The sequence below is a fragment of the Octodon degus genome, unplaced genomic scaffold (assembly GCF_000260255.1).
Source record: "Octodon degus isolate 3935 unplaced genomic scaffold, OctDeg1.0 scaffold00114, whole genome shotgun sequence".
NCBI classification, from domain to species: domain Eukaryota; kingdom Metazoa; phylum Chordata; class Mammalia; order Rodentia; family Octodontidae; genus Octodon; species Octodon degus.
In genome coordinates, this window is record NW_004524690.1 from 2466931 (window position 1) to 2480442 (window position 13512).

The window sequence follows — 13512 nt, forward strand, 5'->3', positions numbered from 1 at the left end:
AAAACCAGAACTTGACAGTCTCCCTGAATTAGAAGCAAATATAATACTCAATATATTTTAATCATTAAAAAAATTAGGATGTCTACTGTATAAAATATACATGTACCTAGGGAGTTGATATCTATCTCAACTTGTGACTAATTTCTCTTTTTTTTTTTTTATTTTAGGGAAGGGTCTACAGAGTGTTCAGGATCCCACTACTAGATTAGACTCATAGTGATTCTCCTGTTTACAGCCTCTCAAGTGCTGGGATTACAGGCCTACACCACCATGACCAGTCTCGATCCCCAGTTCAGCGTTCCCCGGAGGTGGGGCCAGCACAGCAGGCCCAGGGATTGGAAACCCCTACACACCCAACCACCCAGCCCCACCCCCCTGCACCTGCTTGCAGGTGCTTTAATCCACTGAGCTACTTGGCTGGCCCTTGATTTTTTTCTATTAGTCACATTTTGTACTCTATGACAAGTCTTCATCATAAGTTTTTTTCAAAAGTTTATTTTTTACCCAAACAATACTTTATTCTCTTAAAAGATACAAGAATTTGAGTAGCTATAAATGGTATTCACTTTAGAAACAGCATTAACCTTTTTATGATGACTTAAAAGAATAAATCGTTGCACTTTCTGAAAATCTACTACATCTCTCACTCCAAGAGGACACACAGTAGAATATGCTTCTGGCCTAGAGGTGGCTCCAGGGGTCCCTACTGCTATGGTTTAGATCTAACACGGTCCCCAAGTCTCATGTGTTCTGAGGTAGAGCTGTTGCTCATGAGTTCCTGGGCAAAAGTGTTGTTAGGAGGTGGAGCCTGGTCAGAACAAGTGGCTCTCTGAGGTATGATTTTTCTAGAAGAGTGTTCTTGAGCCAGCTTCTCCCCTCTCTCCTGCTTCCTGGGTGAGCACATCTGCTCTGCTGCACCCCTCTGCCGTGCTGTTTCTGCCTTCAGCCATTCACCAGAGACTGAGCCCCCTGAAAACAGAAGCCAAATAAGCATCTCCTTTGAATTGCAGGTATCAGCTATTTTGTCCCAGCAACGGCAACATGAGCACGTACTACACTGATCTGCTCCCCACACTGTCTTTGGTCGCTACCTACTGGCAGAAGGCCTGCTCTATCACTCACCTCCCTCCTCCTAGAGCCGCGGGTGTTAGAAGGCGAGTAATTCTGTCACAGATGCAGTGCAGATCACAGTTCCCCCATGCCTGTCATCATCTCAGCCCCACGTCCCGGCCTTCAGTGCTGACATCCAAGTGGCACCCATTACCTGAAGTGCTGCCCTTTTTCTGCCAGTCACCCTTCCAGACTCAGGTAGAAATGCCGCCTCTTCTCAGGAGCCCTCCCTGTGTCTGTCCCTTTGCCCTTTCCAGCAGCAGCACCCAGACATGACATGCCCATTTGCCAGCCTGCTGGTGTCTCTATAACCCGGCCTCCACCTTAGGCGCTACACCCAAATTAGATCAGGATTGATAGTCGGCCTGGAGCACAAAAGGCCAGGCCTTCTTCTCAAATGTGAGCATGGAGAGCTAAGAGATGGTCTGGAAGCTCTACCCTCCCTGCTTGGGCACAACCCCAGGGTTTCTGCATTAACCTCCAAGCTCTTGCAACCTATTCTTGGTGTCCACATCTCCAGCCAGAGCCCACTCAGACACTACAGCCACAAGAAAGGTGGAAACAGACACCCAGCATGGGGAGCCTGGGGCCCTAATGGGATGGCAGAGAGCCCACTAGCCCAAGGTTCAACTGCCTAGCAGAAGCAGGTTAAAAAAATTAAAAATGAAACTGTAACTGGGGAACAGACCACCAGAGACCCTGCATGACAAACGATCATATTTAATGTATTAGCAGGTGGGGAAAGGTGGGCTGAAGTTTTCTGAGGAAGGCAGGGACAGTATAAAAATTAAATGTGAGGGCTGGTGTGTAGCTCACTGCTAGAACATTTGCCTGGCAGGCATGAGGTACAGAGTTCGACCCCCAAGGGGACTTTGATATAGAATCCTAGACAAATCCAGGCAAAAGGAAGGGCAGCCTTTTTATTTCCCACGTGGACTATCTGGCCCAAGGAACAATCAGGCAGATCTGCTCCTGCTGTTCCAAAACTACACAAGAGCGCACTCACCAGGCCTCCCGCGGGGCCCCTATCTCTGCGTCCACAGCCCCAGTTTCCAGGCCGCAGTGTAACTGTACCTGTGGGTCCCTAAGACAAGCTCTGGATGCTGATCCGAGGGGCCTCAGGGATCCTTCTCCCCACCTGCCAGTGCAGAAGAAGCAGAGAGGGGCAAGGGAGGGGGCAGCAGCATTTGAACCCCTAATTGCTGCCCTGGACTTTTTAAGCACACTTCTGTCCTATGTCCCTTAGGGTTCAATTCTATCAGTTCCATAGAAAGAGCCTCACATGATCTCCTTTCCAATCTTATTCTCCACTATTACCCAAGCATGGTACAGCCAAACTTGATTTCTTGCCTCCTGAACATCTTAAATTTCAGACAATTTCTTTCCAACTATAGCTCTCTTTTCTCTGTATTTTTACCTGTAAAATCCCTACTTATTACACTCTACTTAATAAAGGAGGTTCATTTTTAGATACTACCTGAAATAGAAGTAAGCTTCATAAAGGCCTACTAAAAGTGGATTATTTAAACGCGCAAAAGAACCTTCATGTAAGAGAAAATGTACGTGGACTGTGCCATGATCATGTAGTCATTTCTAACACAGAAACATATTCTTGATATATTTAGGTAAATAAAACAGCACAAAAGCAGGTTGCAGGGGCCAGGGAGATAGCTCAGTAGGATAAGCGTTTGCCTGGCAAGTGCAAGGGCCTGAGCTCAATCCCCGGTTCCACAAATAAATAAATAAAAATAATAATAATAATAATAATAATAATAATAAAAGAAAGTTTGGGGCCAGGGAGATAGCTTAGTAGAAAAGCATTTGCCTGGAAAGCACAAGTTTCTTTGGGGCTGGGGAGATGGCTCAGTAGAATAAGCGCTTCCCTGGCAAGCGCAAGGGCCTGAGTTCAATCCTTGGTTTAAAAAAAAAAAAAAAAAAGCAGTTTGCATTAGATTATCTGTATTTGTACAGTTACTAAACAGAAATCAACCAAATAAAACAAAGAAAATGGGCAGAAAGAGAACTCCATGTTCCTGAACCCCAGAAAAGTGAATCATCCGTTCCGGAGCCAGCAGAGGGCAGCCACAGGCAGCTCAGGGATGAACTCCAGGCCTGGGGGAAGTGTGCAGCCCATCAGATAACTCAGCACTGTGCACAGAAGTGGTAGCAGAGCCTACAAATAACTGTAAAAATCAAGCTTCTATCTGCCTATTAATACACCACTCATGCATATCAGCCCAGATCCTCCCCAACCTGAAAGACCCTGAAGGGATGGCTTGACTTAAAGCTATACAGCAGGCAGAACTTACTCCATGGGTGCTGAAGGAGACCACAAGGCGGCCACCCAGCAGGAGAGGCAGGGCGCAGGTGACGCGGACGTGCCACCACGATGCCGAGCAGACTTGCTGCATCACACATGGGACAACTGGACCACCAAAATGACTGGGGATGCAGTAAGTTATAACCCATTGAAAAGCAACCCAAGAGTCCACAGAAATAATAAATGAACTAAGAGGGAAAAGCAAGACTTCTAATTTCATTAGCAAGCCATCCTGGCTGTCACTCCAAAAAGTCACACGGCCAATCTGGGTAGAAATTCTGACAAAGAGTATGATGTTCACATGGGCACATGGCACAGATTAATTACCAGTCAGAAGGGAAAACGGGCTAGCTATACGGTGGCAATAATGGACCACAGCTTGACTGGACGATCAAAGCCGCCATCACCCGGGTGAGGCAGGGGCTGCGAGGCATCAGCATGCCACGTGCAAGGAAGAGCCTCTGTCGAGCAGGAGGGAGCTCCAGGAAGATCCAAATGAGAGCGGCTCTATTTTTAAAAAGGGGAGGGAGCTGCAATTCTTCAAAAACATCAACTTCATTAAAAAAAAAAGGCTTATGAAAAAGATCCATAAAAATAACTTAAAAGCAGATTTTAAACATGTGACTACAAAAGCTCCGACACGTGATCCTACATTTGGTCCAATACTAGAGGGGAAAAAAGAAATTCCATACAGTAGGACATGATGTAGATCAGCAGAAAAAACTGAAATACAATCAGAAAAGTTATATTAATTTCACATTTACTGAGGTTGACTATATTGTGGTCACACCAGAAAAGATCTCTCTCAGGAAATATCAAGTAAATATAGTAAGGATAAGCGTGCTCTGGTATACACACCTTCCTCTCAAATACTTCTGAAAAGAACACACACACACACACACACACACACACACACACACACACGATAATGCAAGTGGGGAAAGATGGGAACCATTAATCCGTCAGAACTGAGGACACAGGTGTCCTTACACTCACTTTGATTTTCCCATCTTGAAGCGTAAAAGCAGCTGAGAAGAGCTTCTCGGCAACCCACTTAGCAGGCTTGAGGAACCTACGCAAAACAGGCCACCTCCTGTGGCACAAATGGGCACAGTGGCCGCATGTTCGGGACAGAGCTCGGGTCACAGCCTAGATACAGGGCACATCCTGGTTCCTGGCCATCTCTGAGAGCTGAGAGGAGCCCTGCACCTTCTGCCAAAGCAGCATCCGCGGAAGGCTCTCCCCCACACCCTCCCCGGGCACCCGCGGGGGCACCTGCAGGGAGAGAGCAGGCCAAGGACCCTGCAAAAGGTAGAAATGCCCTCTAAGGATGACAATGGTGATGACAATTATGAGTCATCCCCAGAGGCCATAACCACGAGCAATTTACACCAAGCCTTTGGGGTAGGGGTCTTCACTGCACCCACTTTACAGGTACAAAAATTGAGGCCTAGAGAAGTATCTTGTCCCAGGCACGCAGTAAGTGATATCAGCCAGGAATGAAACACACAGAAGGGAACCTGGTGTGACCAGTGTCACAGAAATACAAGGAGGAGAGAGTGAGGGATGCTGTGAAGCCACTGGGCTCAGGGGCCTGAAACTTTAGTAAGAGCCTCAGCCAAGATGGGTTAGCAGAAGGAGAAATAGGGCAAAAAGAGTAAAATCATGTGAAAGGTTTAAGGAACATTTAAGTGGATCAGGAGAGACGAAGCCATGCCAAGGAGGCTGTGCAGAGAGCCAGCTGTGGTGAAGCAACTGTCAGGACATGAGGGGAGACTTCCATGCCTACGCCGAGAAAAGCGAGACCGAAACATCCCGGCGCAGCATTCTTCTAGAAATACACGTGAGCCTCCGGACTAGGAACGTCGGAGACCAAGGCAGCACGTTCTGTGGAATGCCGCTCCACTCCTTTATCTTCTGCCCTCATGGAGCAAAGCCCAGAGCAGCACAGTCTGAAAAGCAGGACAAGGCCTGCACTGCTGTAGTCACAGAGGATCGCTGTGAGCCCGGGGCCGGCCTGGGCTATGCAGTGAGTTCAAGGCCAGCCTCGAACTCGAGCTATACTGTGAGACCCAAAAAACCCAACAAACCCAAAGCTACTTGGACTCAAGGTATAAATAACTCAGTGGTAATCTGCCTGCCTAGCAACAAAGAAGTCCTAGGTTCAATCCCTGGCATTGGAAGAAAAATTTACATTGGAGACCCCTCTCCAGAAAAATACACAAGCTAGCAGGTATAGTCACATTATTTATACCTAAACGCAAATGTTCTTCAAGCGATGAGCTCAAATCCATTTCTCTAACCCGCTAATTTACGAAGTCCTCACCTGGTGAGAACCTGAATACTCTGGGTATGTTCTTCTGCCCTCTCAACATTACTGAATTGAGTACTACTATCAAGCTAAAGAATACCTTCATGACCAGGCATGGGGGTGCACACCTGTAATCCCAGCACTCAGGAGGCTGAGGCAGGAAAATCACCATGAGTTCAAGGCCAGCCCAGGTTATATAATGAGACCCTATGTCAAATAAAACAAAACAATTTCTCTTTCATTGTTGAAGACATGACGGTTTTGGTGCTTATTTTTCAATATTAAGGAGTTGGGTGGCAAGGGGTTTCATCCCCTCCCTCAGCCTCTGTGCCTGCAAGAACATTATGAGGTACAGCCCTTACTAGGGAGGCCGGAGCCTGTGCTGTGGGCTCAGCAAGCCCACACCTCCAGTCACAGGCAGTCGGCTTCCAAAGTGCACAAGAACTCAGCTCCACTGTCACCATCGAGACACATTTCTGCTTCTACTTCTCTCAGACTAAAGAGTTTTCACTATTACACCAGAAAATAAAAGATAGTTTGATATCTGTCATCTACCTAGAACTCTAACATATTTTTAAATGTTTTTAAAGACCAAAGTTTTCATTGCATAAACAGAATCTGAGTCAAAGTTTTAGGATCACGCCTCACACTAACCGGCAGCTTCCTTAATTACAGGTAAAAGTTCTCCAACCAGGGATTTAGCTCAGCATGTGCACAGCCCCTCCCTGGCAAGCACAATTCCCAGTATTCAAAAAAAAGTTCTCCAGCCAGTGCTTCTCCAACTTTAATAAGCAGGGTAACCACCTGGGATCCTATGAAAACACAACCCCTGGCTGAGCAGGTCTGAAGCGGCCCCAAATGCTGCCCTTCAGACAAGCTCTGGTGCTGCCGGCTGCTGCAGGCCCCTAGTCCCTGGAGCTGCTAAGCCGGCCTGAGCATGCGGGGGAGCAGCTCTGCAGCAATACACCACTGAGCATGAAGACAGGTTCAGTGCAGTGCGGCTCTAGGTGATGTCAAAGCCCATGTGAATGCCAGACTGCACGAACCCAAATCAGGAAGGCTCTCTTGCCTCATGAGGTGATGGTTTGGTGGAGCCACTGTCACACATGCTGAGATGGGAAAGTGGACTGTCCATATGGCTGGCCTGGAATCCAGCTGCCCAGGGGATGGGGAAGCGCACTGCTGGGTTTGTCTAGATATGAAGCTATGATCTCAGGGTCCTATGCCTTGTCACCCCCCACGACAGAACTTTCTCCCTGCTCTGCTCCCTGGCTGCCAAGAACCGAACACCTCGCTGTACTGTGCCCTTCTTCCACAGAGTTCTGCCTCCAAGCCAGCTGAATCCTCTTAAATCTCGAGCCACATTAAACTCCTTTTCCTCCTCTTTAAGTTGTGGGTGTTGGGTTTGGGATTCCAGCTACACAAATGGGTTTAGTGTGTGATACCTTGTTGTGTTGGTCTGATTTTCTATTGCAGAGACAAAATCCCTGAGATACTTTAAAAAATGAAAGACTTCTTCTGGGTCATAGTTTCAGAGACCTCAGGGCATCATCATCTTGCGCTGCACTGAGGCAGAGCATCATGGGAGCAGTGACACAGGAGAGAACGGCCTCATGGAAGCACAGAGAGGCGAAGGGGCCCGGGTCCCAACATCTTCCTCAACAGGTCCAGTGACCTATTCCTTCCATGCCCCCCAGAGGTGCCACAGGCTGCTGACTAGACCCTCACCACATAAGCCCTTAAAAAAAAGACCAAAACAAATACACATGAGCTCCTAAGTCTTAGGGGGACAATCTAGAGACAAACCATAACAATTGCTAGCTAAAATGTTATTCGACACATAACTGTTGTTATAGTTTTACATCCTACATGGCCTTGGAATTTCCTAAATACATATTTTTGAAAATAAAAGATTATGTAGCCAGAGTAGTATGGTGTGTGAGTGTGTGTGTGTGTGTGTGTGTGTGTGTTCCTGCTCTCCTAGCCATTCAGACAGGACAACCAGCTATGTCACGATGCGGTGTACACAGGCCTGGCTGGGGAGGCTGAGATTATAACAATAAGGACTGGAACAATGGCGCAGTGATAAGAGAAGGAAAGCCAGCTATTCTGTGTAAGAGTATTAATGACGTATTTGAGAGGACGCGGTCTCTGCGGTGAGATTACTGGAAGATGGAGAGGGTTCATCCAGTCTGAACGCCCGCAAATTGCTGACTGAGTTTAAAGGGGGCTCTGTAGGGGGGCATAAACACAACCGACTGTCAGACCCTAAAAGGAATAAATGAACTGGCAGGCCTAATTTTAATTTGGAAAGACTTCCACAATGCTTACACAGCTATTCCTGGCAACAGGAGGCTCAGATGAAACACTCTTTCTTAAGGGAGTGGGAGTTTTTCAAGAACAGTGGGCACTTAGTTAAGATTAATGTTGACCACAAGCTTCAATCGCCAGCAAGCTGAGGCATACCAAGCATGTTCAAAATACCACCAAGCCTTACAGCAGGGTGCCAGAACTCACTTTTAAATTCTAACAAGCTAGACGAGCTATATACAGTGGGTCAGCTATCAAAAAAAAAGATAAATATTACCAACTTAGTCCTAAATTCTATTAAGAAACAAAGTTTCATCCCTATCTCTCTCTCTGAATTTCTTACTCTTGTTAAGAAACGCTTCCTCCAGTTCCAAATTTCACCTTCATTCCTTCTTAAACACAACAGGAGAACACCAATGCTACAAGTAAACTCAAGGGTAGCCTATTATCCTGACACCAAATCAACGGCTAAAATGCACCAAGCCCTAACATTTAAAAAAATCTGAATTTATTATTTTGAAGACTCTCTGTGGCCTTCTTTGAGAGTGTTATAAAATGTCACAGACAAATGAGTATTTATCAAAAGTATCTCTTTTATTTATTCCCGGAAGTTCTGTGTTAAGAGGGTGAGATCACTGAAGTTTGGATGATAAGCCAAAAAAAAAAGCCTTTCTGAAAAGTACCCACAACTAAGAAACCACACGTTTACTGTCCCGTCACCTTGGCAGATCAAGGTAAGTATGTATATGATATGATCTGAACATGGCTCAGACTGCTAACCATGTTGAACCTACTTCTTCTTACACACACTGCCTGACTGCAGCTCCCTGCATTTCCTTAGACTGAGACATATGACTAAGTCTTAGACAAAGAAAAATTACATACGTAACGTGAGAAAGACAAAGATGGTTACAGGGGTGTGAAAGGCCACCCCTGTAATCCCAGCACTTAGGGAGGCTGAGGCAGGAGGACCACAAATTCAAGTCCTGCCTGGGCAATTTAGCAGGAATCTTTGTACGCAGCTTGGTGCAAAGACCCTAAGTTCTAGCCACACAACCACCAAAAAGAAAAGTAGTTTTCCGTACCACTGCAGGAAAATTTAGCATAAGCTAAGAGAACTATCTTCACTATTTTTCACAACAAAGCTTCAAATGGATTTTTTAATTCCTCTTTTAAAACCATCATCTAGGACCAGCCAAATAGCTCGGTCGTCACAACAGCAGTGCCAGGATCGAACCCCAGCCCCGTGCTTGCCTAAGTAGGCACTTAGTCCATTGAGCTATCTTGCTGGCCCTCGATGGTGGTTTTAATTCAATTTAATTTATTTTTTAAATGTATTTTAGTACAAGGACTACAGGATCTCACTACACAGATCAAACTTGTAGCAATCCTCCTATTTTCAGCCTCCCAAGCGCTGGGATTACAGGCATGCACCACCACACCCAGTCTCAGTTGCCCTCTCAGTGTGCCCCAGGGGCGGGGCTGGTATAGCATCAAACCCCCGTCAATGCGCCTAAGTAGGCGCTTTGGTCACTGAGCTATTTGGCCTGCCTAATTGTGGCACATAACAATCATGAAATACTCTTTGGTACTAAACACAGCACACTATGAAAGCCTGCAAGCTCAGTGAGGAGCCTGCAAGGTGCATTAAGTGAAAGAAACTCCACTAGACACACACTGCATAGTCCAGACATGTGACACTCGGAACAGACAACACTGTAGAGAGGTGAACAGATGGGCCTGGGAGTTCGTGGGGGAGGGAAAGAAAGGAGGGATGCACAGATTGTGCAGGATTTTTAGGCCAATAAAACTATTCTCAAAACTACTGTGACGGTAGATGTATGTCAGTCTGTATTTATCAGAACTCACAGACCGGCCTACACTCCCCAATGGGAGTGAGCCCTAAGGTCAGTGAGGGACTAATGAAAAGTAACTGATCATATGAATCCACTGTAACAAATGTAACATGTGGTCAGTAAGGAAAATAAAGGAGCGGGGAACGCTGGGTCAGCTGTTCAAGGTTTTGTAAGCCTAAAAAATAAAATACATTAATTTTAAAAACAAACACATTTCCCCTCCTCTGCCATCCTAGGCTGAGGAAAGCGCTCAGGGCACTGAAGGTCCTCTGCGGGCCTCATCTAGCCTAAAAGATTCTAGCAGAAAGGCCTCTGAAGTTCCAAAGGAAGGTCCCAGAATAACAGAAGCAACAGGTGAGTAGCAAGCTCCATCATCAATGCAAAATTTTAAGAGCCTCTACTTAAAATTCTTATCAAAAACAAGGTCATGGCTTGCAGGTCTGTTGAACTAAAGATGTTGCAAATCATGGAGTACTATAATAGTACGAGCTTCAGAGAATCTTCCACCTCAGGTGATGGTGGCTTGCAAAACTGGCTAGCCATGCAACATCTTTTGAAACTAAGAAACCAGTATCTATTTAATGTAGGTATGAAAGGATTGAACTCAGGACCTTGCATTTGTCAGGCAGGTGCTTATGCTGCTTTCTCCCCGGCCCTAGATCCTTACAGTCTCTTTGAGAAAAAAAGAACGCAGGAAAAGTAGGGCACAGTGGCCAGTATCCTAGGAGGCTGAAACAGGAGGGATTATGAGTTCAAGCCTAGCCTGGGCTACATACTCAGTTTGAGGCCAGCTTGGAATAGAGAGATATTCATTCTTTCATTCTCTCTCTCTCTCTCTCTCTCTCTCTCTCTCTCTCTCAAAAACAAAAAAAGAAAAAAAAAAGCTTTTTTCAAGGAAAATGGCCTACCAAGATGACAAGCCCACCATGCCCCAATGACACAGGAAGCACTGCAGCCCTAGTTCCTTTCTACAGCCCCAGCATCTCCTCTAATAGCGTGCTAAGCACTGAACCCACATGTCGATAAAAACAGAACAATTCTGAATTTAGATTCCCCACAAGAGGATGTGATTTAGAAACATAATCCTCTGGTGAAATCTGGCCTCCCTGCAGAATGGGGCTAAAAGCTGACACAAAGAAGCCGGGGTGGGCACGTACCCTAATAGGACAGCACTGCCTGAAACATGCTGATCCAAATCTAATGATTTTTCTCTGCCATGATTTCTGACTTTTAAACACTTGACTTCCCTTTACAGATTTTAGTCAGCTAGTTAAGAAAAACACAGAGGAAAAGGCACAGGGAAACCACGGGACCTGCAGCACTTCCTTGAGAAAATCAAGCAGTTTTGCAACAGAAACTACAAGTTTCTTCCAGGAAAGTGCACTGAAACAAGGCTGCCTCTCCCTGCTGGCAAAGGCTGGCTCAGCATGGGCCATCAGAACCAGAAGTGTCAGCTCTGTGCAGTCACCTAGTCAGCTACTATATGCCGAGTCATTTGTCTCCAGATTCTCCAAACACTGATAGATGACTGATGAATGAACTGAAATACAATCTATGAATATCTACTAGTATTTGACACTATATCACCCCCACTTTTTTTTTTTTTTTTTTTTTTTGGTACCAGGGATTGAACTCAGGACCTTACCCTTGTCGGGTAGGCACTTATGCCACTGAGTGATCTTCCCAGCCCTACATTCCTTTGACCTAGCAAATCAACTGCTACAAACTTACCCTCTGAAACATGTATCACCAAAAACACACTAAGATACATAAGAAGATACAAACTAATGGCCATATGTAGGTTAACTGCAGGATACTATATGGTTTTTCACAATAAATTATGTCTCTATGGACAATTCTCTAAAATATAAAAGCATTAAAAAGCAAGCAGAAAAAACGATCATGAAGGGGCCGGGGAGATGGCTCAGTGGAATATGCACTTCCCTGGCAAGTGCAAGGGCCTGAGTTCAATCCCCTGTTCTGCCAAAAAAAAGAAAAGAAAAGAAAGAAAGAAAGAAAGAAATGATCATGAATAAAAAGAACAGTCATTATTATCAACCATACAAAATAATGATTACAAAGGAATTCCGTGAACTGCTTGCCAAAAAATTAGACTGAAATAAACTAATTCCTAAAAAGACATAGAAGTCTGAAACTAACTCAATGACAAATAGAAGAAATGAAAACATCTCTACCAAGCAGAGATTGAAAAACCACCCACAAGGAAAAAAATCCAGCCCCAGATGGCTTCACATTAATTATCTACCAAATATTTAAGCAAGGATACCAACTCTTCACGAACACTTTTTTTCAAATAGAAAAGAGCCAGGGATATAGCTCAGCAGCACAGTGCCTGCCTGGCAAGCACAAGGCCTTCAGTTTGACTCCCAGTACCAAAATTAAATTAAAATTAAAATAGAACAGAATCTAATAATGTCCATCCCTTAGTTTATGAGGCCATTATTGCCTTGATAAAACAACCAAAGAAACTTAACCAAAAAAGGGGATACAGATGAATGTCCATTTTGTATCTGTGTGTTCAAAGCGATTAGGATAGATATACATTCTCTTAATGAATAGAGGGATTTGTTCTAATGGTGTTAGTAAATAGGATATCAAGTCTGCATCTTGTACAGCAATTAACCACTAGGAAAAATGTATGCAATGTGTGAATTATTGAAACTGTCCTACCAATTTGATTTGAAACTGTCTCATTGCTATTTGTTCATCAATAAAATTATGAGGAAAAAAAATAAAGCCCATGCTGATGACTGGAAAAAAAAAAAAAAAAAAAACAACCAAAGATATGAGAAGTAAAAAATAACTATAGACTAGGATCTCCAACAAGTACAGACACAAACTCCCTCAACAAAATAGGAGCAACACATGTTTAGTAGTATTTTTAAGTGGTTACACAGCATGGACAAGTGAAATTTATCCCAAGAATGTAAGGCTGGCTTATCATCCAAAAACCAGTGTAACGAATCATATTAACAGTACAAATGGCTAAAACTATGATCATCACAAGAGAAAGACAAGGCATAAACAAGATTCATACCTCTTTATGATAAAAATACCCAAAAAACTAGAAATAGAGATTTTCTCTGGCTAATAAAGGGGGACAAGAGAAATCCACAAGTAGTATCTTAAGTAACAGTAGATGAGTGAATGTGTTCCCCATAAGATGGGGAAGAGATAGGATACCAGTTCTCAGGAGGCCTATCCAAGATCATACCGAAGGTGCCAGCCAGGATGCTTAGATAAGAAAATGAAGGAAAGACATCCATTCTGGAAATGTAGAAAAACAATCTCACCAGGTGTGGTGGCACATGTCTGCAATCCCAGCACTCCAGAGGCTAAGGCAGGAGGATCCTTACAAGTTCAAGACCAGCCTGGGCGACAAAGTGAGCTCAAGGCCAGCCTGAACTGCATAGTGAGACCCTGTCTCAAACAACAAAACTGGAGAAAGGGAGGAGGAAGAGGAAGGAGGAGGAGGAGGAAGAAGAAGAAGAGGAAGAAGGGGAAGAAGGGGAAGAAGGGGAAGAAGGGGAAGAAGGACAAGAGGAGGAAGAGGAGGAAGAGGAGGAAGAGGAGGAAGAGGAGGA

At 44.8% G+C, this 13512-nt stretch overlaps 1 protein-coding gene across 1 annotated transcript in view; it reads right to left on the reverse strand.

Annotated features, from left to right (window-relative positions):
• Tpd52 (tumor protein D52) overlaps positions 1-13512 on the reverse strand; it is a 79897-nt gene that overhangs the window by 35210 nt on the left and 31175 nt on the right. The window lies entirely within an intron of this gene.